Raw genomic sequence first — 25,028 nt, 5'->3', positions numbered from 1 at the left:
CATCTTGAAGACTTAACCATAATAAACATCTATGCACCCAATGACAGGGCTCCAAAATACATAAAATAAACTCTGAAAAGGGAAATTGACAGTTCCACAATAATAGTAAGAGACTTCAGCACACCACTGTCATTAAAGAACAGAACATCTAGAAAGAAACTCATCAAAGATGCAGAAGACCTAAAGAGCACAATCAACCAACTGGACCTCATAGACATATATAGAACACTCCACCCAACAGCTGCAAAGTACACATTCTTTTCCAATGCACACAGAATGTACTCCAGAGTAGACCACATCTTAGGCCACAGAGCAATCCAAAACATTGAGATAACACAAAGTATCTTCTCTGACCACAATGCCACCAAAGTAGAAATTAACAACAGGAAGAGCAAGGAAAAAAAAAAAAATCAATTACATGGAAACTGATTAACACCCTGCTTAAAAAACCACTGTTAATAGAAGAAATCAGAGATGGAATCAAAAAATTCCTAGGATCAAACAAGAATGAAAACACATCATACCAAAACCTTTGGGACACAGCAAAGGCAGACTTCAGAGGTCAATTTATAGCAACAGACACACACATCAAGAAAGAAAAAAGGGACAAAATCAAAACCTTAGCTATACAACTTGAGCAATTAGAAAGAGAAGAGGAAAAGAAGCCCACAGCCACCAGAAGAAAAGAAATAATAAAGATTAAACCAGAAATAAATGAAATAGAGAATAGAAAGACAATAGAAAGAATCAACAAAACCAAAAGTTGGTTTTTTGAAAGGATCAACAAAATTGACAAACCACTGGCCAAATTGGCAAAAGAAAACACAAGAGGATGCAAATACCCCAAATAAATGAAATGGGGGACATTACAACAGACCCAAATGAAATACAAAGGATCATAACAGAGCATTCTGAAAAAGCATACTCCAACGAAGTTGAAAGGCTAGAGGAAATGGACAAATTTCTAGAACCACACAACCTACCCAAACTAACACAAAATGATGTTGAAAATATTAACAGACCCCAAACAAGAGAAGAGATTGAAAAGGTAATAATTAAAAAAAAAAAAAAAACTCAACAAAAAAAAGCCCTGTCCCAGATGGCTTTACTGGAGAATTCTACCAAACATTCAGAGAAGAGATTAAACCAGTACTACTCAAACTATTTCAGAACACAGAAATGGAAGTGATACTTCCAAATTCTTTGTCTGAAGCCAGCATAACCCTGATACCAAAACCAGGCAAAGACACCACAAAAAAAGAAAATTACAGACAAATATCTCTCATGAATATAGATGCAAAAATTCTCAACAAAATTCTAGTCAATGGAATTCAGCATCATATCAAAAAAGCAATACACCACAATCAAATAGGACTAATACCAGGTATGTAAGGATGGTTCAATATTAGAAAATCAATGTAATCCACCACATAAATAAAAAGAAAGAAAAGAATCACATGATTATCTCGATCAACACAGAAAAGACATTTGACAAAGTCCAACACCCATTCCTGATAAAAACTTTCCATAAAATAGATATAGAAGGAAAAATTCTCAACATAATAAAGGCATATATGCAAAACCAATGGCCAATATCATTCTTAATGGAGAGGGGCTGAAAACATTCCCCTTGGGAACAGAAACAAGACAAGGATACCCTTTATCACCACTCCTATTTAACATTGTGTTGTAAATACTAGCTAGAGCAATAAGGCAAGAAACAGAAATAAAGGGCATCCAAATTTGTAAAGGAGTTAAACTCTTCCTATTTGTGGGTGATATGATACCATACATAGAAAACCCAAACAACTCCACCAGAAAACTACTAGAACTAATAGAAAGATTCAGCAGAGTAGCAGGATTCAAGATAAACATACAAAAATCAGTTGGATTCCTATACATCAATAAAGAGAGCAATGAAAAGGAAATCAGGAAGAAAAAACACCATTTATAATAGCCCCTAAAAAAATAAAATACTTGGGAATAAATTTTAACCAAGGATGTGAAGGACCTATACAAAGAAAACTAAAAAACTCTACTGCAACAAATGAAAAGAGATCTACATAAATGGAAAAACATATCATGCTCATGGATACGTTGAATCAATGTTGTGAAAATGACAATTCTACCCAAAGTGATTTATAAATACAATGCAACACCAATCCAAATACCAAAAATATTCTTTAAAGAGATGGAAAAACTTATCATTAACTTTATATGGAAAGGGAAGAAGAAGAATAAAGTAGGAGGACTCGCACTACCTGACCTCAGAACCTACTATACAGCTACGGTAGTCAAAACAGCCTGGTACTGGTACAATGACAGATTCACTGGCCAAGGAACAGAATTGAGAACCCAAATGTAAATCCATCCACCTATGGTCACCTGATCTTCAACAAGGGCTCAAATTCCATCAGATGTGAAAAAGACAGTCTTTTTTAACAAACGGTGTTGGCAAAATTGGATGTCCATCTGCAAAAAGACGAAACAGGACCCATACCTCACACCATATACAGAAACTAACTGAAAATGGGTTAAAGACTTAAATATAAAGCCAAAAACTATGAAGTTCATAGAAGAAAAAATAGGATCAATGCTAGAGGCCCTAATACACAGCATTAACAGGATATAAACCACAACCAACAACATACAAGCTCCAGAGGATAAGCTAGATAACTGGGATCTTCTAAAAATTAAACACTTAAATGCTCATCGAAAGACTTCACAAAAGAGTAAAAACGGAACCTACTGACTGGAAAATAATTTTTGGCTATTACAAATCAGACAAAGGTCTGTCTAATCTCTAAAATCTACAAGAAAATCCAACACCTCTACAACAAAAAGACAAGTAATCCAATTAAAAAATGGGCAAAGAAAATGAACAGAGACTTCACCAAAGAAGACATTTAAGCGACCGACAGACACATGAGGAAATGCTCACGATTTCAAGCCATTAGAGAAATGCAAATCAAAACCACAATGAGATACCATCTCACCCCGGCATTACTGGCACAAATCAATAAAACAGAAAATAACAAATGTTGGAGAGGCTGCGAGGAGATCGGAACTCTTATGCACTGCTTGTGGGAATGCAAAATGATACGGCCATTTTGAAAAAAGATATGATGCTTCCTTAGAAAGCTAAAAATAGAAATAACATATGATCCAGCAATCCCACTCCTAGGAATACATCCCAGAGAAATAGGAGTCATCACATGAATAGACCTATGCACACCCACGTTCATTGAAGCATTGTTCACAATAGCAAAAAGATAGAAACAACCTAGATACCTGTCAACAAATGAATGGATAATTAAACTGTGGTGCGTACACACAAAGGAGTATTACACAACAATAAAGAACAATGATGAATTTGTGAAGCATCTCCTAACATGGATGAATCTGGAAGGCATTATGCTGAGTGAAATACATCAATCACAAGGGGGCAAACATTACATGAGACCACTATTGTAAAAACTCATGAAAATATTTACATACAAAAAGAAACAATCTTTGATGTTTACGAGGGAGGGAGGGGTGGAGATGGAAAAATATTTAATAGGCAATAGATAAGCAGTAACTTTGGTGAAGGGCAAGACAGTGCACAATACTGGGGAAGCCAGCACAACCCATTCAAGGCAAGATCATTGTAGCTCCATAGACACATCCAAACTCCCTGAGGGACAGTGCTGCTGGACTGAGGGCTGTGGGGACCATGGTCTCTGGGAACATTTAGCATAACATAGTTTATAAGGAATATGTTCTACATTCTACTTTCGTGAGTGGCATCCGGGGCCTTAAAAGCCTGTGAGCAGCCATCTAGGATACTCCACTGGTCTTACCCTTTCGGGAGCAAGGAAGAATGAAGGAGACTAAAGATACAAGGCAAAGATTAGTCCAAAGGACTAACGAACCACATCTACCACAGCCTCACCAGACTGAGTCCAGTAAATCTAGTTGGTGCCCGACTACCACCACTGACTGCTCTGACAGGGATCACGATAGAGGGTCCCGGACAGAGCTGGAGAAAAATGTAGAACAAAATTCTAAGTCAAAAAGAAAGACCAGACTTGCTGGCCTGACAGAGACTGGAGAAACCTTGAGAGTATGGCTCCGGCTACCCTTTCGGCTCAGTGATGAGGTCACTCCTGAGGTTCACCCTTCATCCAAAGACTGAACAGGCCCATGGAATAAAACAAGACTAAAGAGGCACACCAGCACTGGGGCAGGGCCTGGAAGGTAGGAGGCAAAAGGAAAGCTGGTGATAGGGAATCCAGGGTTGAGAATGTATTGACATGTCATGGGGTTGTTAACCAATGTCAAAGAACAATGTGTGTACTAAGTGTTTGATGAGAAACTAGTTTGTTCTGTAAACCTTCATCTAAAGTACAACAACAAAAAAAAAAGAATACAGAAGATTTGAACACTATCAGCCAACTTTATAATTGACATTTTTAGAACATGCCATTCAACAACAGCAGAATTCACATTTTTTTAAGCGCACATGGAATATTTACCAAGGTATACCATGTAAAATCCTTTAAAAAGGGCTCAATTTATGAAAGTATGTTTGCTGACCAAATTGAGATTAAATTAAAAATTAATATTCCAGAAAGATTTCTGGAAAATCCCCAAGTATCTGTAAGCTAAACAGCATGCTTCTATATAAACCCTGTTTGCCTGTGTTTTATTGACTTTGCAAGGCCATTTGACTTTGTGGATCATAACAAATTATGGGTAACGTTGCAAAGAATGAGAATTTTGCAACAATTAATTGTGCTCATGTGGAACCTGTACATAGATCAAGAGGCAGTCGTTCAGACAGAACAAGGGGATATTGTGTGGTTTAAAGTCATGAAAAGTGTGCATCAGGAATGTATCCTTTCACCACACTTATTCAATCTGTATGCTGAGCGAATAATCTGAGAAACCGGGCTATATGAAGAAGAACATGACATTGGGATTGGCAAAGACTCATTAACGACCTGTGATACGCAAATGACACAACATTTCTTGCTGAAAATGAAGAGGTCTTGAAGCACTTACCGATAAAGATTAAAGAGTCCAGCCTTCAGTAGAGATTACATCTCAACATAAAGAAAACAAACATCCTCACAACTGGACCAATAACCAACATCACGATAAACAGAGGAAATATTGATGTTGTCAAGGGTTTCATTTTACTTGGATCTACAATCAATGCCAATGGAAGCAGCAGTTAAGAAATCAAATGATGTTTTGGCAAATTGCTGCAAAAGATTGGGCAAACCTGCTGCAACGGACCTCTTTCAAGTGTTAAAAAGCAAAGATGTCATCTTGAGGACTGAGGTGCGCCTGACTCATGCTATGGTATTTTCAAAAAAAAGAAAAAAAATTTTTTTTTTTTAATGTGCATGTTTAAGCTGGACAATGAATAAGGAAGACAGAAGAATTGATGCTTTTAAATTATGGTGTTGGCGAAGAATATTGAATATATTATGAACTGCCAGAAGAACCAACGTATCTGTCTTGGAAGGAGTACTGCCAGAATGTCCCTTAGAAGCAAGGGTGGCAAGACTTCGTCTCACATACTTTGGACATGTTATCAGGAGGCACCAGTCCCTGGAGAAGAACTTCATTCTTGGTAAGGTAGAAACCAAAGACGGTCAGCAATAAAGAGGAGGACCTTCAATAAGATGGACTGACACAGTGGCTGCAATAATGAGTTCAAGCCTAACAATGATCTTGAGGATGGTGCAGGACCAGGCAGTGTTTCGTTCTGTTGTACATAGGGTCATTATGAGTCAGAACCAACTTGATGGCACCTAACTACAACACAATTCAGATGACACTGACTCAGAATGAATCGTCAATCTATACATAAAGCCTAAAACTATAGAAGAAAATATGGAAGAAAACCTTCGTGAACTTAGCTTATGCAAAGACTTCTCAGATATGACTTCCAAAGTACAATCCATAAAAGACTACATTGATAAATCGGTCTTCCTCAAAATGAAAAACTTCTGCTCCTTGAAAGACACTCTTAAGAGAATAAAAATACAAGCCAACGACTGGGAGAAAATATTTGTTAAGTCATATATCTGCTAGAACACTTTCATCCATAATACATAAAGAGCTCCCCAAACTTAATATGAAAACAAAAAACAATTAAAAATGGGTAAAAGGTTTGAACATGCATTTTACCAAAGAAGATAAATGGATTGAAAATAAGCACATGAAAAGAGGCTCAATGTTATTAGTGATAAATGTTAATTAAAACCACAAAGAGATACCAATATACCTGTTAGAATGGTTAAAAAGAAAAGGCTAATCATACCAAGTGTTGGCAAGGATGTGGACAAACTGGAAAGCTCGCACATAGCTGATGGGAATGTAAAATGGTGGAAACACTTTGGAAAACATTTTCGTAGTTTCTTAAATGTTTAACATGCACCTAGCATATAATCCAACCAATCCTAGAGAAATGAAAGCATATGTCCTTACAAAGAGCTTAACACAAATGTTCCTAGCAGCTTTCTTCATAGCAGTAAAAAACTGCAAAAGACCCAAATGTCTAACAGTAGGTCAATGGATAGAAAAAAATGCAGAATAGTCAAAAAATGGAATATTAACCACCAATAAAGTGCAAATGAGGTGATTGAAAACATCATGGCTTGGCTTAGGGACACCTTACCTCAAAGTGACATCTTAGCTTTTTAACACTTGAAAGAAGTTTTTGCATCAGGCTTGCCCAATGGAATACGTCGTTTGATTTCTTCACTGGTGCTTCCAAGGTGTTGATTATGGATCCAAGTGAAATGAAATACTTGGCAACTTCATTCTCTTCCGTGTTTATCATGATGCTGCTTATTGGTCCAGTTGTGAGGATTTTTGTTTTCTTTATGTTGAGGTGTAATCCATACTGAAGGCTGTAGTCTTTGATCTTCATCAGTAAGTACTTCATCTGCATATTGCAGGTTATTAATGAGTCTTCCTCCAACCCTGATGCCCCATTCTTCCTTATATACTCCAGGTTTTCAGATTATTTCCTCAACATATAGGCTGAGTAAGTATAGTGAAAGGATAATACCCTGAGGCACACATTTCCTGACTTTAAACTACGCAATATACCCTTGTTCCGTTGAATGACTGCCTCTTGATCTATGTACAGGTTCCTCATGAACACAATTAAGTGTTCTGGAATTCCCAGTCTTCACCATGTTATCCATAATTTGTTGTTATCCACACAGTTGAATGCCTTTGCATAGTCAATAAAACACAGGTAAACATCTCTCTGATATTCTCTGCTTTTGGCCAAGATCCATCTGACAACACCAATGATATCCCTCGTTCCACACCCTCTTCTGAATTCAGCTTGAATTTCTGGCAGTTCCCAGTTAATGTACTCCTGCAACTACTTTTGAAAGATCTTAAGCATAATTTTATTTGTGTGTGATATTAATGATATTGTTCAATAATTTGTGCATTCTGTTGGATCACCTTTCTTTGGAATGGACACAAATAAGGATTTCTTTCTGTTGATTGGCCAGGTAACTGTCTTCCAAATTTCTTGGTATAGATGAGCCAGCTCTTCCAGCTTTGCATCTGATTGTTGAAACATCTCAATTGGTATTTTTGTCAATTCCTGGAGCCTTGTTTTTTGCCGATGCCTTCGGTGCAGCTTGGACTACTTCCTTCAACACTTTTGCTTCTCCTGAAATGGGTGAATGGCGACCAGTTCTTTTTGGTACAGTGACTCTGTGTATTTCTTCCATCTTCTTTTGATGCTTCCTGTGTCGTTCAGTATTTTACCCATAGAATCCTCCAATATTGCAACTCAAGTCTTGAATTTTTTTTCTGAACCTCTTTCAGTTTGAGAAATGGCAAGTGTGCTCTTCTCTTTTGGTTTTCTAACTCCATGTCTTCACACATTTCATTATAATACTTTGTCTCCTCAAGCTGTCCTTTGAAATCTTCTGTTCAGCTCTTACTTCATCATTTCTTCCATTCACTTTAGCAGCTCTATGCTCAAGAGCAAGGTTCAGAGTCTCTTCTGACATCCATTTTGGTCTTTTCTTTCTTTCCTGTCTTTTTAACGACTTCTTGCTTTCCTCATGTATGATGTCCTTGATGTCATTCATAACTCATCTGGTCTTCCTTCATTATTAGTGTTCAGTACTTCAAATCTTCTCTTGAGATGGTCTCTAAATCCCTATGGAATATACTGAAAGTCGTACTTTGGCTTTCGTGGTCTTGTTTTAGTTTTATTCAGCTTCAACTTGAGTTTGCATATGAGCAATTGATGATCTGTTCCATAGTCAGCCGTAAGCTTTGTTCCGACTGATGATATTTGAGCTTCTCCATTGTCCCGTTCCACAGATGTTGTTGATTTGATTCCTGTGTATTCCATCCTTCTAGGTCGAAGTTTATAGTCACTGTTTGTTGTTTTAAAAAAGTATTTGCAATAAATAAGTCATTGGTCTTATAAACTTTTATCATGGGATCTCCAGCATTGTTTCTATCACCAAGGCCTTATTTTCCCACTACTGATCCTTCTTCTTTGTTTCCAACTTTCACATTCCAATCACCAGTAATTATCAATACACCTTGATTGCATATTTGATCAATTTCAGACTACAGAAACTGGTAAAATCTTCAATTTCTTCATCTTTGGCCTTAGTGGTTGGTGTGTAAATTTGAATAATAGTCATATTAACTGGTCTTCCTTGTAGGTGTATGGATATTACCTATCACTGACAGCGTTGTACTTCAGGATAGATCTTGAAATGTTCTTTTTGACAATGAATGTGGCACCATTCCTCTTCAATTTGTCATTCCCAGCACGGTAAACCCTATGATTGTCCAATTCAAAAAGGCCAATACCAGTCCATTTCAGCTTGCTAATGCCTAGGATATCAATGTTTATGCGTTCCATTTCATTTTTGACGATTTCCAATTTTCCTAGATTCATACCTCGTACATTCCAGGTTCTGATTATTAATGGATGTTTGCAACTGTTTCTTCTTATTTTGAGTTGTTCCGCGTCAGCAAATGAAGGCCCTGAAAGCTTGACTCCATCCATGTCATTAAGGTCCACTCTACCTTGAGGAGGCAGCTCTTCCACAGTCATATTTGAGTGCCTTCCGACCTGAGGGACTCATCTTCCGGCACTATATCAAACAATGTTTCCCTGCTATTCATAAGGTTTTCACTGGCCAATTTTTTCAGAAGTAGACCATCAGGTCTTTCTTCCTAGTCTGGTAGCTCTGCTGAAACCTGTTCACCATAAGTGACCCTGCTGGTATTTGAAATACCTGTGGCGTAGCTTCCAGCATCACAGCAACACACAAGCCACCACAGTATGACAAATTGACAGATGAATGGCAGCTATATACTAAGACAAACATTTGACTATCTGACATTAGATACAAACCGTACCTAACTGTTCCAACTTAAGTATGAATTTGACTTAAAGACAGACTTAGGAACAGAACTCGTTCGTAATCCAGGGACTACCTGTTTAACAAACTCTAGAAAATACGAACTAACCTATAGTGACAGAAAGCAGATCCGTGGTTGCTTGGGGATGGATGAGAAGGGACTGGGGAGGGAAAGGAGATGCAGATTACAAAGGGGAACAAGAAAATTTTGTGGAGGTTAATGGGTTTGTTCACTATCTAGATTGCGGTGATACTTTCATGGGTGTATACATATGTCAAAACTTACCAAGTTGTACACTTTAAAGATGTGCAGTTCATTGCATTTAAGTTATGCCTCAATAATAAAACTGTTACAAAAAAGGGGGAAAAACAAATTTATCAAGGTTTTTAAATGATGCAACACACAGAGACTGACACATTTCATCTTTGTGATGGTGTTTGGTGGGAGTTTTGCTACAAATGATAGGGATGGAGGGTAGGTGGGGCTCATGTCTATGCCTTTTATTTGTCCCATCCAAGCCATCAAACACTGACCAGGGCTAGACCAGTGCCTTCTTCTTTATTATTCCATTCCTATCCAGGATGCCCTGTAACCTGCTGGTAGACAGTTCATTAAGTAAGAAAGGACTGGTGAGAGAACAAGGTGGCTGGAGAGAAAGGAGAAAGAGGAAGAGCTCATTTCAGCAGCTGTGATGGAAAGGTCAAGCTTGGCCTGGGCCTGACTCTTGTGGCAAAGTCCCCAGGGTGATGTCACTTGCTCTCCTTGCCCAGAAAATCTGCCAGTCCAGGGGCCTCCCTCCACCCAGCATCCTCACTTGAGAACTTCTTCACCTGAAAAAGGCTGCTGGTAACTTATTGTGCCTAGTCGTCTGCATCTGACAGGAGGATCCCACTGACTGCCAACTGCAGAGGCTAGTCTAGGGGCTCTCCTGGGAGTGTGAACATCTCTGCACCCAAATGGATGGCCAGGGCCCGGGGAGAAAGTTTAAGGGTAAGAACAAAGAGTGTTAGAACTTGTCTTGGTTACCTAGGGCTTCTGTAAAAGAATTAGCACAAGTGGGAGACTTTAAAGAATAGAAATTTATTTTCTCAGTTTTCAGGAGGTATGTGGTGAGGACAGGCGTGAATCTAATCCCCAAAATGTGGAAACTGATCCAGTCCTCACCTTCCTACTTCTCCATCCTCATTACCAGCTGCTCCCACAGCAGTCTCTCTCTCTCTCTCTTTCTCTGACCCAAGCCACCAGATCTGGGTCAAAGATCACGAGTTAAAAGAACACCATCCTTCAGACTGCCGTACAGGTAGACACCAGCCCGAAGTTTGGGGACTCCACAAGACACCCCAACTTTCTGACCTCCTGGCCACAAATTTGGGGCTGGTTTCCCACTACCCCTTCCAGTTGCCAGCCACAAGCTCAGGAGTCCGCATAACACCCTTACTTTCTGAACTGCTTTGGGTTCAATAATTCACTGGAGCAACTCACAGATCTCATACAGAGTATACCATATGTCATGGATTGAATTGTGTCCCCCAAAAATATGTGTCAACTTGGCTAGGCCATGAATCCCCGTATTGTGTGACTGTCCTTCATTTTGTGATCTGATGTAATTTTCCTATGTGTTGCAAATCCTAATCTCTGCCTGTGGTTAATGGGGCAAGATTAGATTATGTTAAAGACAATTAGGGTGGGATGCAGGTCACATCCCTGATCTGATGTAAGGGGAGTTTCCCTGCGGCACGGCCTGCATCACCTCTTATCTTAAAAAAAAAAAAAAGAAATCTTACTAGAGATAAAAGGAGAAAGAAGGGAGCAGAGAGGTAGGGACCTCATACCACTGAGAATGAAGAACCAGGATGGGTGCACGTCCTTTGGACCCAAGGTCCCTGCACTGAGAAACTCCTACAGCAGGGGAAGATTGATGACAAGGACCTTCCCCCAGAGCTGACAGAAAAAGAAAGCCTTCCCCTGGAGCTGTTACCCTGAATTTGGACTTCTAGCTAACTAGCCTGTAAGAGAAAAACTTCTGTTTGTTGAAGCCATCACTTGTGGTATTTCTGTTATAGCAGCACTAGATACCTAAGACACCATAATTACAACTACTAATTTATTATATCCAAAAAAGATACAAATGAAGACACACATAGTGCAAGGTTTGGGAGGGTTCCCAAAGTGGAGCTTCCATGTCCAAGGGACATGTTACCCCCCAGGAGTAGATGTTCTCATCAGCCAGAAAGCTTCTGAGTCTTAGTATTCTGGGCATTTATTGGTCAGTTCTGCACAATAGGCTAAAACCTGCCTCCTGAGGCTAGTTGATATCAGCCTCCCAGGTGAGCCTTTTCCAGTTGCCAGTATAAATTCTCAGGCATAGCCTGGTAGTCCCAGGTCAAGACACCCCAGTTGCTCCCAGGGTTATTTCTCTGGAGCCAAGGACAAAAGCCACCTTACTTGGGGTAAAACTATATCCTTGAAGCTGTAGGAGGCTAGAAGTCTGAATTCAAGGTGTGGTTCCTTCCTTATTTGTATATGTCAGCTCCTAGTAACTGCCTCAATCATTGGTATTCTTGTGCCTGTAGATGCTGTGTGTGTCTGTCTTCATGTGGCATCTTTCCCCTGTGTGTCTCTGTGTCTTAGGCTGGGTCCTCCACAGAAGCAAAGCTGGTAAAGCATATAAATATCTATATAAAGAGATTTATATCAAGAAAATGGCTCACTCAGTTGTAGAGGCTGCAACTTCACAAATCCATAGATCCTGCTGGGGGCTTCTCTTGATTCACATAGCCACGGGGGCTGGCAAACCCACGATCAGCAGGTCAGACAGAAGGGCTCTTGCTCACAGACTGTGAAGACCGATGAATCCCAAGATCATCAGGAAAGACCTCAGGTAAGCTGCTAGCTCAAGCCCCAAGAATCGGAGGTCAGGCAAACAGGAGCCAACTGCAGGATTCAGAGTGAGCAAAAGTCCACAAGCCTTGCCAAAGAGCCAACTTATATTCGACTCAGGTCACACCCCCCAAGTAAACTCTCTTTCCACTGATTGGCTATTCACAGCAGATCCCATCCTGGAAGAGACTACATTATATCAAATCTCATCACGGAAGTGATCACATTATCATATGACTGCCAAACTACGTAGTAACTGCCAAACCACTGAGAATCATGACCCAGCCAAGTTGCCACAGTCCACCCCTTGTAACCTTGGCACATGTACACATCTCCTTAAACCATACATAATCTTTGAATAAGGACAATTATAAAGTCATACTTGGCCTAAGATGATACAACTAACACACATGAAACTGAAAATGCACTAGCCCTGTTTACATCTTCTATTTCATAGCTGAAGAAAACAAAAATATTTGATGCACACATACAAGGCAGAAATACTCATAACAATTACACCCCTTGTTTCTGCAACTGGTCATATGGTGGTAACTGCTGTTTAGAATGACCTTCTTCCACCACCCATTCCACATTCCCTTTGCCCTCAGCAAACACCTCACCTGGTTGTGGTTTTTATCTGGTGAGGTTACCCAAAACTTCATTCCTGAAGGATCTGCGACATCAGTAGTCATGTAAGAATTGGGTTGCTATATTTGTCCTTTGACTTTAATCACAAAGCATGCTAGTATTGAGAGATGCCCTAAGAGATCTCCTGAATACCTGACATACTCTTATTTCCCTCCATTATATAATCTCAATCTGAATTCCTCTTGGCAATCAGAATCAATCACATCAGCCAATACGGTGACTCCCTTCTTTGCCTGTTGATCCAGAGGCATAAGGAACTGAAAGTGGCCAGGTGACATTCTTGACTTCCAATTTAATGGAATCACAAATATGTCTCCTGATGGGTGCATTCCTCCCTTTGGAACTAAGACCTCTAGACCCACAGAGCATGGGGTTGCAGGGACAGGAAGCAAAACTTTTGGGAGAGGGTCACTAGGGGTGATAGTGAGTGGTATCATTCCCATTTCCACCCCTTGATTCCTGGACCCATGAATCCTGGCTTTGAGGGAAACAACACCATATTTTGGACACTAGTTTAGAGCATATACTGCCTCCTGGAGAACATTGCCCCAACCCTGCAGAGTATTACCACCTAGCTGGTGCTGTAATTGTGTCTTTAGAAGGTCATTCCATCATTCTATAAAGCCAGCTGCTTCAGGATAATGGGGAGCATGGTAAAACCAGTGAATTCCTTGGGCATGGGCCCATAGCAGCACTTCATTTGCTGTGAAGTGAGTCCTTTGATCTGAGGTGATGCTGTATGGGATACCATGACAGTGAATAAGGCATTCTGTAAGTCCATGGATGTTAGTTTTGGCAGAAGCATTGCATGCAGGGGAGGTAAATCCGTATCAACAGTAAGTGTCTATTCCAGCAAGAACAAAACATTGCCCTTTCCATGATGGAAGTGGTTCAATGTAATCAACTTGCCACCAGGTTGCTAGCTGATCACCTCAAGGGATGGTGCCATATTGTGGACTCAGTGTTGGTCTCTGTTGCTGGCAGATTGGGCATTCAGCAGTGGTTGTAGCTAAGCCATCCTTGGTGAGTGAAAGTCCATGTTGCTGAACCTGTGCATAACTTCCATCTCTGCCACCCTGGCCACTTTGCTCATAAGGCCATTGTGCAATGATGGAACTGGCTGGAGAAAGAGGATGACTGGTTTCTACAGAATGCGTCTTCTGTGATTTTTAAAATCCTCTCTGCTGAGGCCACCCTTTGCTGGGTGGGACACATGGGATACAAGTATCTTAATTTTTTTTTTTTGCCTATTCAGAGAGGTCTAGCTACATACCTCTTCCTCACACCTCCTTGTCTCTAATTTTCCAATGACGTTCCTTCCAAGTCCCTGACCATGCAATCAAACCATTGGCCACAGCCCATGAATCAGTATATAATCACACATCTGTCCATTTCTCCTTCCAAGCAAAGTGAACAACCAGGTGCACTGCTTGAAGTTCTGCCCATTGAGAGGATTTCCTTTCAATACTGTCCTTGAGGGACAGGAAGGGACTGTAGTGCTGTGGCTGTCCACTTTCAAGTGGTATCTGCATATTGTGCAGAACCATCTGTAAACCAGGCACGAGTTTTCTCTTCCTCAGTTAACTGTTCATAAAGAACTCCCCATGAGGCCATAGGTACAGACTGGGAGATGGAAGGTAATGTGACAGGAGTGGAGACCATGGGCATTTGGGCTACTTCCTCATGCAACTTACTTGTGCCTTCAGGTCCTGCCTGGGGCGGATCTTGTATGTACCACTTCCATTTAATGATGGAGTGCTGCTGTGCACATCCAACTTTATGACTCAATTGGTCAGACAACACTCAGTTCATGAGGGGCAACTCAGGCCACATGGTGACTTGGTGGCCCATGGTTAAGCATTCAGTCTCTACAAAGGACCGATAATAACAAGCAAAAAGTTGTTTCTCAAAAGAAGAGTAGTTTTCTGGGCTTTGCTCCAAAATCCTAAGGGTCTGTGCTATGAGTCACCAATATGGGCCGGCCCAAGATTCCAGACAGTACCTCTATCTGCCACCGACACTTCAAGCACCGTTGAATCAGCTGGATCATATGGCCTAAGTGGCAGAGTGGCTTGCAAGGTAGCCCGAACCTGCTTACAGTAGAGCCTTCTCTTGTTCTCAAAACTAGCAGCTTTTCAAGTCACTTGATAAATAGGCAGGAGTAGCACATTCAAGTGAGAAATATGTTTCCTCTAAAATCCAAAGAGGCCCACTAGGCTTTTTGCCTCCTTTGTAGTTGTGGGAGAGGCTAGATGCAATAACTTATCCTTCACTTTAGAAAGAATATCTCAACATGCCCCACACCACTGGACCCCCAGAAATTTCACTGAGGTGGAAGGTGCCTGAATTTTTTGTGGGATTAATTTCCCACCCTCTTTTTTTTTTTTTAGCATACAAATGTTTTACCAATAATTCCAAAGTCATTGACCTTTCTTTTTTACTATGTCCAATCAGCATAGTGTCATCACCAGTGTGACATCTTGTAGAAGGGAAAGGCAATCGAGGTCATAGGACTGGAGAATTGATATAGCTCTGAGATAGGCAACTGAAGATGTATTGCTGGCCTTGCCAGCTGAAGGCAAGCTGCTTCAGGTGGTCCTTTAACGCAGGTGTGGAGAAAATGAAATGAGCCAGATTAATAGCTGCATACCCCAGGTACCAGGAGATGTATTAATTCGATCAAGCAATGAAACCACATCTGAAACAGCAGCTGCAGTTGAAGTCACCACCTGGTTAAGTTTTCAATAATCCACTGTCATTCTCCAAGATCCTTCTGTTTTTTGCACAGGCCAAATAGGCGAGTTGAATGGGGATGCGGTGGGAATCACCACCCCTGCGTCCTTCAAGTCCTTGATGGTGCAGTAATCTCTGCAATCCCTCCAGGAATGTGGTACTGCTTTTTGATTACTATTTTCCCAGCTAGGGGCAGTTCTAATGGTTTCCACTGGGCTTTTCCTACCATAATAATCCTTACTCCATTAGTCAGGGATCCAATGTGGGGGTTCTGCCAGTTGCAAGTATATCTATTCCAATTATACATTCCAGATTTGGGGAAATCACTACAGAATTGGTCCAGCAACCCAATGGACCTACTGTGAGATGGACACGAGCTAAGACTCCATTAATAACCTGACCTCCATATACCTCCAGTCTGACTGGTGGGCCACTGTTATGTTTTGGGTCTCCTGAAATTAGTGTCAGTTCAGAGGCAGTATCCAGTAATCCCTGAAAAGTTTGATTATTTCCTTTCCCCAATGAACAGCCACTCTCTTTGAGCCACTCTCACACTCAGGATCCCTTTGTGGAATGCTAGAAGAAAGATTAACAGTATAAGTTTTTGGCAGTGTATTGGAGACATTCCTCAAGGGGACCTGGCCTTCCCTGCATTTAAGGGGTTGTGGGTCTTTAAAGTCGCTCAAGTCTGGTTACGGATTGAGGAGCCTTGACTCTCTATTCTCACTATTCAAGTGAGACTGCTATTCACCTGACCTAGAATTCATCCGTTTATACAGATCAAGTAAATATTTAGTAGATTTCCTATCTATTTCACTCCTAGGGACACCAACGTGATAAGTCCATATGAGTCAGACTATTCTGATTACTGCTTTGATTCCACTGTACATTACGGTAACTATGCCCACCTTGTCTTTGTTGACTAAGTGCCATCACTTGGTCCCTACCACCACAAAAAAACTACCACAGGGTCCAATAAATCCCATTATAGTTGGGTGTCTTAATTTAATCAGGGCAGTTCCCACTGTCAGATCTGACTTACGTAAAATGTCATTCACAGTAGTTCTCAAGGATGTTAGAACTCTCTTCCCAATTTTTTTTCTCACCATTGTAGTAAAAGGTGTGTCCTCTGGGCATTCCTTGTGTGGGTCTGTGGGTCTAACTTGATAAATCCACTCTAGCATGCCAATATCCCTAATCCTTTGGATACCTTCTTCTACAGTATATCAAGGCAGGTTGAGTACTTCAACTTGATTTAATGTAGGCCACCGCATAATCCATGCTTCAGTGACTCAACCAAATAAACTATTAGATCCTTTCCTAACCTCTCAAGCTGAAACACTGAGTGAGGAATCTGTGCATAGTGGGCCCATGTCAATAAGCTCAGACTGATCCATCTTTATGTTCCTTGCACCGTTATCCCATACCCTTAATAACCATTCTCACATACATTCCCCAAGTTTCTGTTTGTACATATTAGAAAAGTCAAGCAATTCTTTTGAATTCTAGTGTGCCTCCTCCTGGGTCACATTTTGTACTTCATCTTTTGGGGCTCACTGAGACTTAAGTCTGGCTATAGGTCTAGAAGCCAAAATCAGTGATGGAGATGTGTTTTGAGAACATTCAGTATGGTGTTGAAAGGCATCTGCCTCAGGAAATGCCCCAGGCAATGACTCAGACAAAGGCTCTTTAGACACAGCTGGGTTGCTCTTATTAGATGGGGGTGGAGGGCTAATGGTTTTACTTGGGAGGGCTTAGCAGACAAAGATGGAGTAATCTCTTCAGATGGGAGTGAGAGGGCTGGTTCTGTTGTCAGGAGTGATTCAATGGAATTTAGGGGCTCAGTGTCTCCAGCTTCCTGATTATCTGCCCATATGTCCCCATCTGAAGTTTCAGGGTCCCCCTTCTTCCCAATCAATGCCCTTACTTTAACTTTCAACACCTCTCAAGGTTGACAATCGAGTTGTCATTGTAATTCAGCCACTTTTACAATAAGGCTCTGGGTTTGGTTTTTGGCAATATCAGCTCTGTTACTACATGAAATAAGTCTTTGTTTCCAGGCAGAAGTGGAAACTTTGAGGTCATTTATGTGGCACTTGAGCTTTGACTCTGAAACCCTGAACTCATCTCTTTCTTTTACTAGTTTGTCTAGTGAAAGTAGGACCAACAAACCAGCTTCCTTATACTTCTCATTATGATAAAATTGTAGAAAGGTATATCACACATGTGATCACCCAGAGCCTTGCCTTTCACCAATAGCTAATCTATCGGTGGTGATATTTTGTCTATTTGTATTGCCACCTCATGCCATGGATTAGCAGTGCCCTCTTTACCACTGGAAGCAGAGTCATTGACATCTTTAAGACTAACCAGACTTGAGAACCAATTTAGAAAATTAATCCTTACAATTTTGTTTCTCTAGACCCAGTCTCAGTACCAAACATCTTAGGCTGAATTCTCTAGAGAAGCAAAACCAGTACATCATATAAACATCTATATAAAGAGATTTATATCAAGGAAATGGCTCGCTCAGCTGTAGAGGCTGCAACTTCACAATTCCACAGATCAGGCTGGAGGCTTCTCTTGATTCATATAGGCGCGGGGGCTGGCAAACCCAAGACTGGCAGTCAGACAGAAGGGCTCTTGCTCATAGGCTGCAAAGATTGATGAATCCCAAAATCAGCAGGCAAGACCTCAGGTAAGCTGCTAGCTCAAGCCCCAGGAACCAGAGGTCAGGTGAACAGGAGCCAGCTGCAGGATTCAAAGTGAGCAAAAGCCCACAAGTCTTGAGCAGGCCACACTCCCCAAGTAAACTCCCTTCCAACTGACTGGCTGCTCATAGCAGATCCCATCATGGAGGTGATCATATTATATCAAATCTTATCGTGGAAGTAATCACATCATCGTATGACTGCCAGACTACATTATAACTGCCAAACCACTGAGAATCAAGGCCCAGCCAAGGTGACACACAACCTTGATGATTACAGTTTTTTTCTTTTTTTTATAACTAAGAAGTGATTAGGTTTAGAACTCACCCTACAGTGGTATGACCTCATTAACATAACAAAATAAAACCTTATTTCCAAGCAAGATAACATCTACAGGTACATATATGGTCAGGACTTCAATACATATTTTCAGGGGATATAATTCAATTCATAATAGAGCCAGAGAAAAAGTCCTGACCCCAGCATTGATTCTCCTGAGAGAGGTACAACCTCTCTGAGCCTCCGTGACTATCTGTAAAATGGTGGCGAAATGCACTCCTGGAGGGCTGTTGTGAGGATGAAATGCAAATATTGCGTGTCGATTCCGACTCACAGCAAGACTATAGGACAGAGCAGAACTGCCCTATAAAGTTTCCAAGGAGTGCCTGGTAGATTCAAACCACCGACTTTTTGGTTAGCAGCCATAACCACTGTGCCACCAGATTATCCAGGTGGGCCCTAAATGCAATGCCATGTGTCCTTGTAAGAGTGAAGCAGAGGGAGATTTAAGACAGACAGAAGAGGAGAAGGTGATGAGAAGACAGAAGCAGAGATTGGAGTGATGCGGCCTCAAGCTAGGAATGCCTGCTGCTACCAGAAGCTGAAAGAGGAAAGGGTTGGATTCTCCCCTAGAGCCTTCAGAGGGAGTGTGGCTCCCGACACCTTGGCTTCAGACTTCTAGTTTCCAGATTTGTGAGGGAATAAATTTCTGTTGTTTTCAGGCATGCAGTTTGTGGTAATTTGTTACAGCAGCCACAGGGCACTAATACAGGTACTTTGGGACAAAACAAATCTGAGTTTAATTCTCTGCTAGGCCACTTAATACCCAGGTTCCTTCAGGCCAGGTTTTCCCAACCTTGACACTATTGATATTTTGGGGTAGTTAATTCTTTGTTTTGGGGAATGTACTGTAGGATAGTTAGCAACATCCCTGGCCTTTACCCACTATATGTCAGTAGCCCCTCCCTGAGCCATGACAAGCAAAAATGTCTCCAGGCATTGTCAGATGTCCCCTGGGTGGAGGCAAAATCACCCCTAATTTAGAATCACTGCTTAGGCCAGCTCCTCTGCCTCAGTTTCATCTGTTACAGAAAGAAAAAAAACAGTTGCCATTGAGTCGATTGCAACTCATGATGACTCATGTGTATCAGAGTAGAACTGTGCTCTGTAGGGTTTTCAATGGCTGATTTTTCAGAAGTAGATCACCAGGCCTTTCTTCTGAGGTACATCTAGGTGGATTCGAACCTCTAACTTTCTGTTAGCAGCTGAGCACATTAATCATTTGTACCACCCAAAGAAGGGGTGGTGATAATTGCATCTACCTCACAAGAGTTCCATTTCAACAACGATTTATTGAGCATTAAGTGCCAGGCCCTGGGGACACAGCAGTGGATTTGACAGCCGTGATCTCTGCTTCATGCTATTTACATTCTAGTGGGTCATGTTGAGAGTAAATTGAAACAAGACATCCGAATTACCTGACAAGGGTCCGGCACATGGTACGTATTCAACAATGGCTGTTTCTTGAGTTATGATTATCGCTATTCATATAAGCATTAGTATCATTTTAAGCATAATCCCAATTATATTATAAGCACTGAGCATAATGCCTGGCACAGAATAGGGTCAGAATAAGATAGAACTGGTGGTGCTAAAATGGTATACGGAAAGTACTTAGCGCAGTGTTTGGCCCATAGATGATCATCAGATATTACCTTCTTTCCTACTCCTCCAAAGGCACATAGGAAGTTAGGTAGAAGTGACTGGAGTAGAACCTCATGGTCTAGAGTCATCTGTTTCTCCATATTATTCACTGAGGTCCCACCGAACCTTCTGTACTAGCCAGGCTTTTACGGCAATAATGCTGTATAAGAACCACAAAGTCTCAGTAGCTTACAACAATAAGCAGCTATCATGCTCATGGGGCTTCAGATTGGCTGGTATTTGGCTGATCTACGCTTGGCACAGCTGTATATCTCCATTCCAGGCTATAGGCTGGGCTCATGTCATGTCCCCATGTGTCGTTCTTGGAGCCCAGGCTGATGGGGCAGTAGCTACACTGGGCTTCTTCTCCTGTCAGGTCACAAGAAATCAAGGCAACCAACATACACATTTAAGGCCTTTGCTCGGATCATGGCTATTTCCATTGGCCAAAGCAAGTCACAAGGCCAAACTCTTCTATCAGTGATGGGGACACTCCACCACAGTGGGATGAGGGCAAAGAGTGTGTGGAGAACAGTAATCCAATCTGTCCCACCTCTTCCGGACAAGACTTGCATTAAAACACCTGAAGCTTAGGGAAATTAAACTGTTAGGCTGGAGAGATGGGACCAGCCAGTCCAGGCATGGATAGGACTATGGATCCTCAGGGAAAATAGAACTGGAAAGGGAGGAAGCAGAAACTGATGGGGAGGAGCCTTGAAAGCATTTTGGAGGTAAACCAAAAAAAAAAAAAGAGCAAACCAGTTACCTTTGAGTCATTTCCAACTCATGGTCACTCCATGTGTTCTTGGGTGGCACAAACAGTTAAGTATTCAGCTACTAGCTGAAAGGCTGGTGGTTTGAATCCACCCAGAGATACCTCAGAAGAAAGGCCTAGTGACCTACTTTTGAAAGAGCAGCCACTGAAAATCTTATGATGTGCAGTTCTACTTGGCACAGGTAATGTCATGATTTGGGGGGTTAGCGGGATGAAAAAGCAAGATTTGGAACTGCCACTCGAAATCCCAAGGTTTAGGTTCCACAGAAGGAGCCCTGGTGGCACAGTGGTTAATGCACTCAGCTGCTAATGGAAGGCTGACAGTTTGAATCCACCAGCCACTCCACAGGAGAAAGATGTGGCAGTCTGCTTTCATAAAGATTACAGCCTTGGAAACCCTAACGTTTCCAAGAACAGTGGAACTGCTCTGTCCTATAGGGTCTCTATGAGTTGCAATGGACTCGATAGCAGTGGGTTCGGGTTGTTGAAGCTCCACGGGTTCTGTCCCCTAAAGCCTAGCTATCCCCTTCTTCTGTCCTTCTCGTTCTGCAGCTGCCCCTCCCGCTTCAGCCCTGCACCTCTGAGACACGTTCCACCTGCATCTGTTATCAATATCTAATTAAATCTAATTGGGGGAAGAGAAAGGAGAGAGGAAGAAAATGCAGCCAAAATAATAAATAGAGTATAGCTGCAATTGATCGTCCCCTGACCACAAGCCGGGCAGGACTCCCAGGCCAGGAGCTGAAGCCCAGAGAAATCATTCCTTGACCTGAATTAACCTGTGTGGTTCTCAGGAATCATTGGGGCAGGCTCATGTCTTCACCATGTGGTGTGACGGCAGGGCCATAGACCTCTCTTCCCCCCAGATATCCCTCCACCCTGAGTCTGGAATACCACCATCTCTGGAGTAGGCTCTTGGGTTCAGCATCATCGTCTGTAGGAATCCTAGATAACTGCAATACCACATCTAACCTTCTGCCCCCCACTGCGCTTTTAAAGTAAAAAGATCCCTTTTTAGTTTGCAATTTTTCCTTATCTCCTATTCCAGGTTCCTCACTGGTAAAATTCCACACAGTGCCTACTACAAATCAGGCACCTTGACGGGCACTGAGATACCATGGTGAACAAGAAAGGCACAGACCCTGCCTACCACTTAGAGCTCCCTGCATAGAGCATAGCTATATCAGGATACACAGGTTGCCATGGGAACACAAAGATGGGGCATCAGCCCTCAGGAGAGCTTCCTGGAGAAGGTGACATCTGGCTGAGACCTAATTAATGACTTGATGTCAGCCAGATGGGAAACCCTGGTGACGTGGATGTTAAGTGCTACAGCTGCTAACCAAGAGGTCGGCAGTTCAAATCTGCCAGGTGCTCCTTGGAAAGTCTATGGGGCAGTTCTACTCTGTCCTATAGGCTCACTATGAGTCAAAATTGACTCGGTGGCAGTGGGGTTTTTGGATTTGGTCAGCCAGATGAAGAAATTAGAAGAAGGGGTTGGGGGAGAAAGAGCCAGGAGAGTGTTCCAGGCAAGGGGATAGTTGTGGTTTCAGAATAATTGGGATCTCATATGTCAGTGTCAAGCCCAGGGTCTGGCACACAATAGAAACACAGGAGGGTTAGTTGTCTTTGTCCTGTGTTTATACCCGACCATCTCACTCAGTCTTCCCAACCAACCTTTAAGATGGATGGGGCAGGGACCTCTACCTCCATTTACTCAGAAGGGGAAACCAAAGTTCAGAGGTGTGGAACCTGATTATGGTCACAGAGTGAGCTAGAAGGTGGGGGGGGGGGGTGTCCAACCTTCCCCAGAGAGGCAACATCAAGTGGGGCCAAGGGTATTGACCACAGGGATCAGAGGACTTGGGTGATAGTCTTGGACTTTCCACTAAACAACTGCCTCTCCTTGGGTAGGCTGCTTCCTGTCTCTGCCATTGGTGTTCCCAATTGGAACGCAAGCAACAGGCCTGAATTAAAGCAACAGGGTCCCTTCCCGTGCTGACATCCTGGGATGCTAAGATTCACCGTGCATAAGAATGTTTTTAAGGCTACCATGAAGGATCAAGCCTGACCCTTGCCCTCTCCTACCAACCATGGTTGAGCAGTGGACATTTCCTCTACTTGTTTTGCTTCCTTTGATCCAGCAGGAGAGAGAGGCAGGTCAAGATATCCAAAGACACAGTTGTGCCACCTTGGCCAGGTTGGTAGCCTGACATATTGGAAGTAACTAGTCAACAAACCATGATGCCCATCCTAGCATTGCCCCTTATTAGTGAGTGGCCCAATACAATCCCTTAAACTCCCCAAGTCTCTGTTTCCCCATCTATACATGAGAAATGTCTTTGCCCACTTATCTTCCTATCAAGTATCTTTTGAGAATTGGCACGGGAATGAGATGGCCACAGAGTCAACCCCTCCCTGAGTAATCTGGAGATAATCCAGCAAGGTCAGCTCCCTTCTGCTTTCACAGGCCTGGCTTCTGTCCCTTCGACTATTTAGGCAGATGCTGATGACAGTGGCTTCTTCAACAGAAAACTCCAGCCAGAGTCCTAGCTCTGTCAGTGATTCCCAGGGGGCTGGAGTCAGGGACAGTGAGATTATAGAAAAGGCACCTCACTCAAAGTCTAAGCTGGAAAGGGGTGGAGATGACAGCTACCCTGTCTGAAGAGGCCTTGGGGAATCTGATTGGCTATCTCTCTGCTCTTCCTCCACAACCAGGGTGCTATGGAATGAACTGTGTTCCCGCAAAATATGTGTTGGAATTCTAACTCCTATACCTGTGGATCTGATCTAATTTAACCACCTTCCATAATGCAATCTAATGTAATGAAATCAGACGATCAGTTGAAGTCATACAGTGTAGGGTGGATCCTAAACCTAGATACAGAGATGCATGCCCAGACCCAGAGTGAGGACAGACATAGATACTTCTGATGACAACAGAGGCAGATGAATCCATAAGCCCAGGAACGGTGAGGATTACCCGCTACTAAAAGCTGCAATAGGCAAAGAAGGACCTCCCCCTAGATCCACGCCCTGAATTCAGACTTCTAACCTACAGAACTGTGAAAATATAAAATTCTGTTCTTTGAGCCACCCAATTGTAGTATTTCTGTTACAGCAGCACTAGGAATCTAAGACACAAAGGCCTCAACTGTACCATTTAACCCATCACCACAACACCTGAAACATATAGTTGAAATGATTCAGCTTGCCTTCCAGATGTGCTGACCATTGGCCCCTGGACACCTGGTTCTTTGAACACTCCTAGAAGTAGGGAGGAATAAAGCAGCTCATTTTCCCCAGCACGTTTTTCATCCAGATGTGCAGCATTCTCTACAAAGCACACATCTGGAGAATCGGGAGCTTCTTCTATTGAAGTCACTGAATATGCAGGACTTAAAAAAAAAATTTTTTTTTTTTTTTAGAAAGTGGAGAATGGAGACAGTCAGCTGCCTTATACTAATGAACTGTGACCAATCCCTATCCACCCCACCCCCCAACTCTCCCAGCCCTGTCCCCACTCTTCGTTGTCATACTTCTAAAACTTGGCAGTGCCAGATATGGTCAGAAAATATCAATGGGAAAACAAGAAAAGGAAAAATGAAAGCTGCCTTTTTTTTTTTTTTTAATAATTTACTTGTTGTTATTGAAAACATACTCCAATTCAACAATTTCTACATGTACAATTCAGTGACATTGATTACATTCTTCAAACTGTGCAACCATTCTCGCCCTCCTTTTCCAAATTGTTCTTGCCTCCAGGCACTTATCCATGGAACTAAAGAGCTTTGAGACATTTGCCCCAGCAGGACAGGCGCAGGCAGTGAGACCCAAAGGACCAGAGGCCAAGGAACCAGGAAGTAGAAGCTGAAGAG

Source organism: Loxodonta africana, chromosome 3, assembly GCF_030014295.1.
Source record: "Loxodonta africana isolate mLoxAfr1 chromosome 3, mLoxAfr1.hap2, whole genome shotgun sequence".
In the NCBI taxonomy this organism is placed as follows: Eukaryota; Metazoa; Chordata; class Mammalia; order Proboscidea; family Elephantidae; genus Loxodonta; species Loxodonta africana.
The sequence above is the reverse complement of the archived record's forward strand: the minus strand, read 5'-3'. Positions refer to the sequence as shown.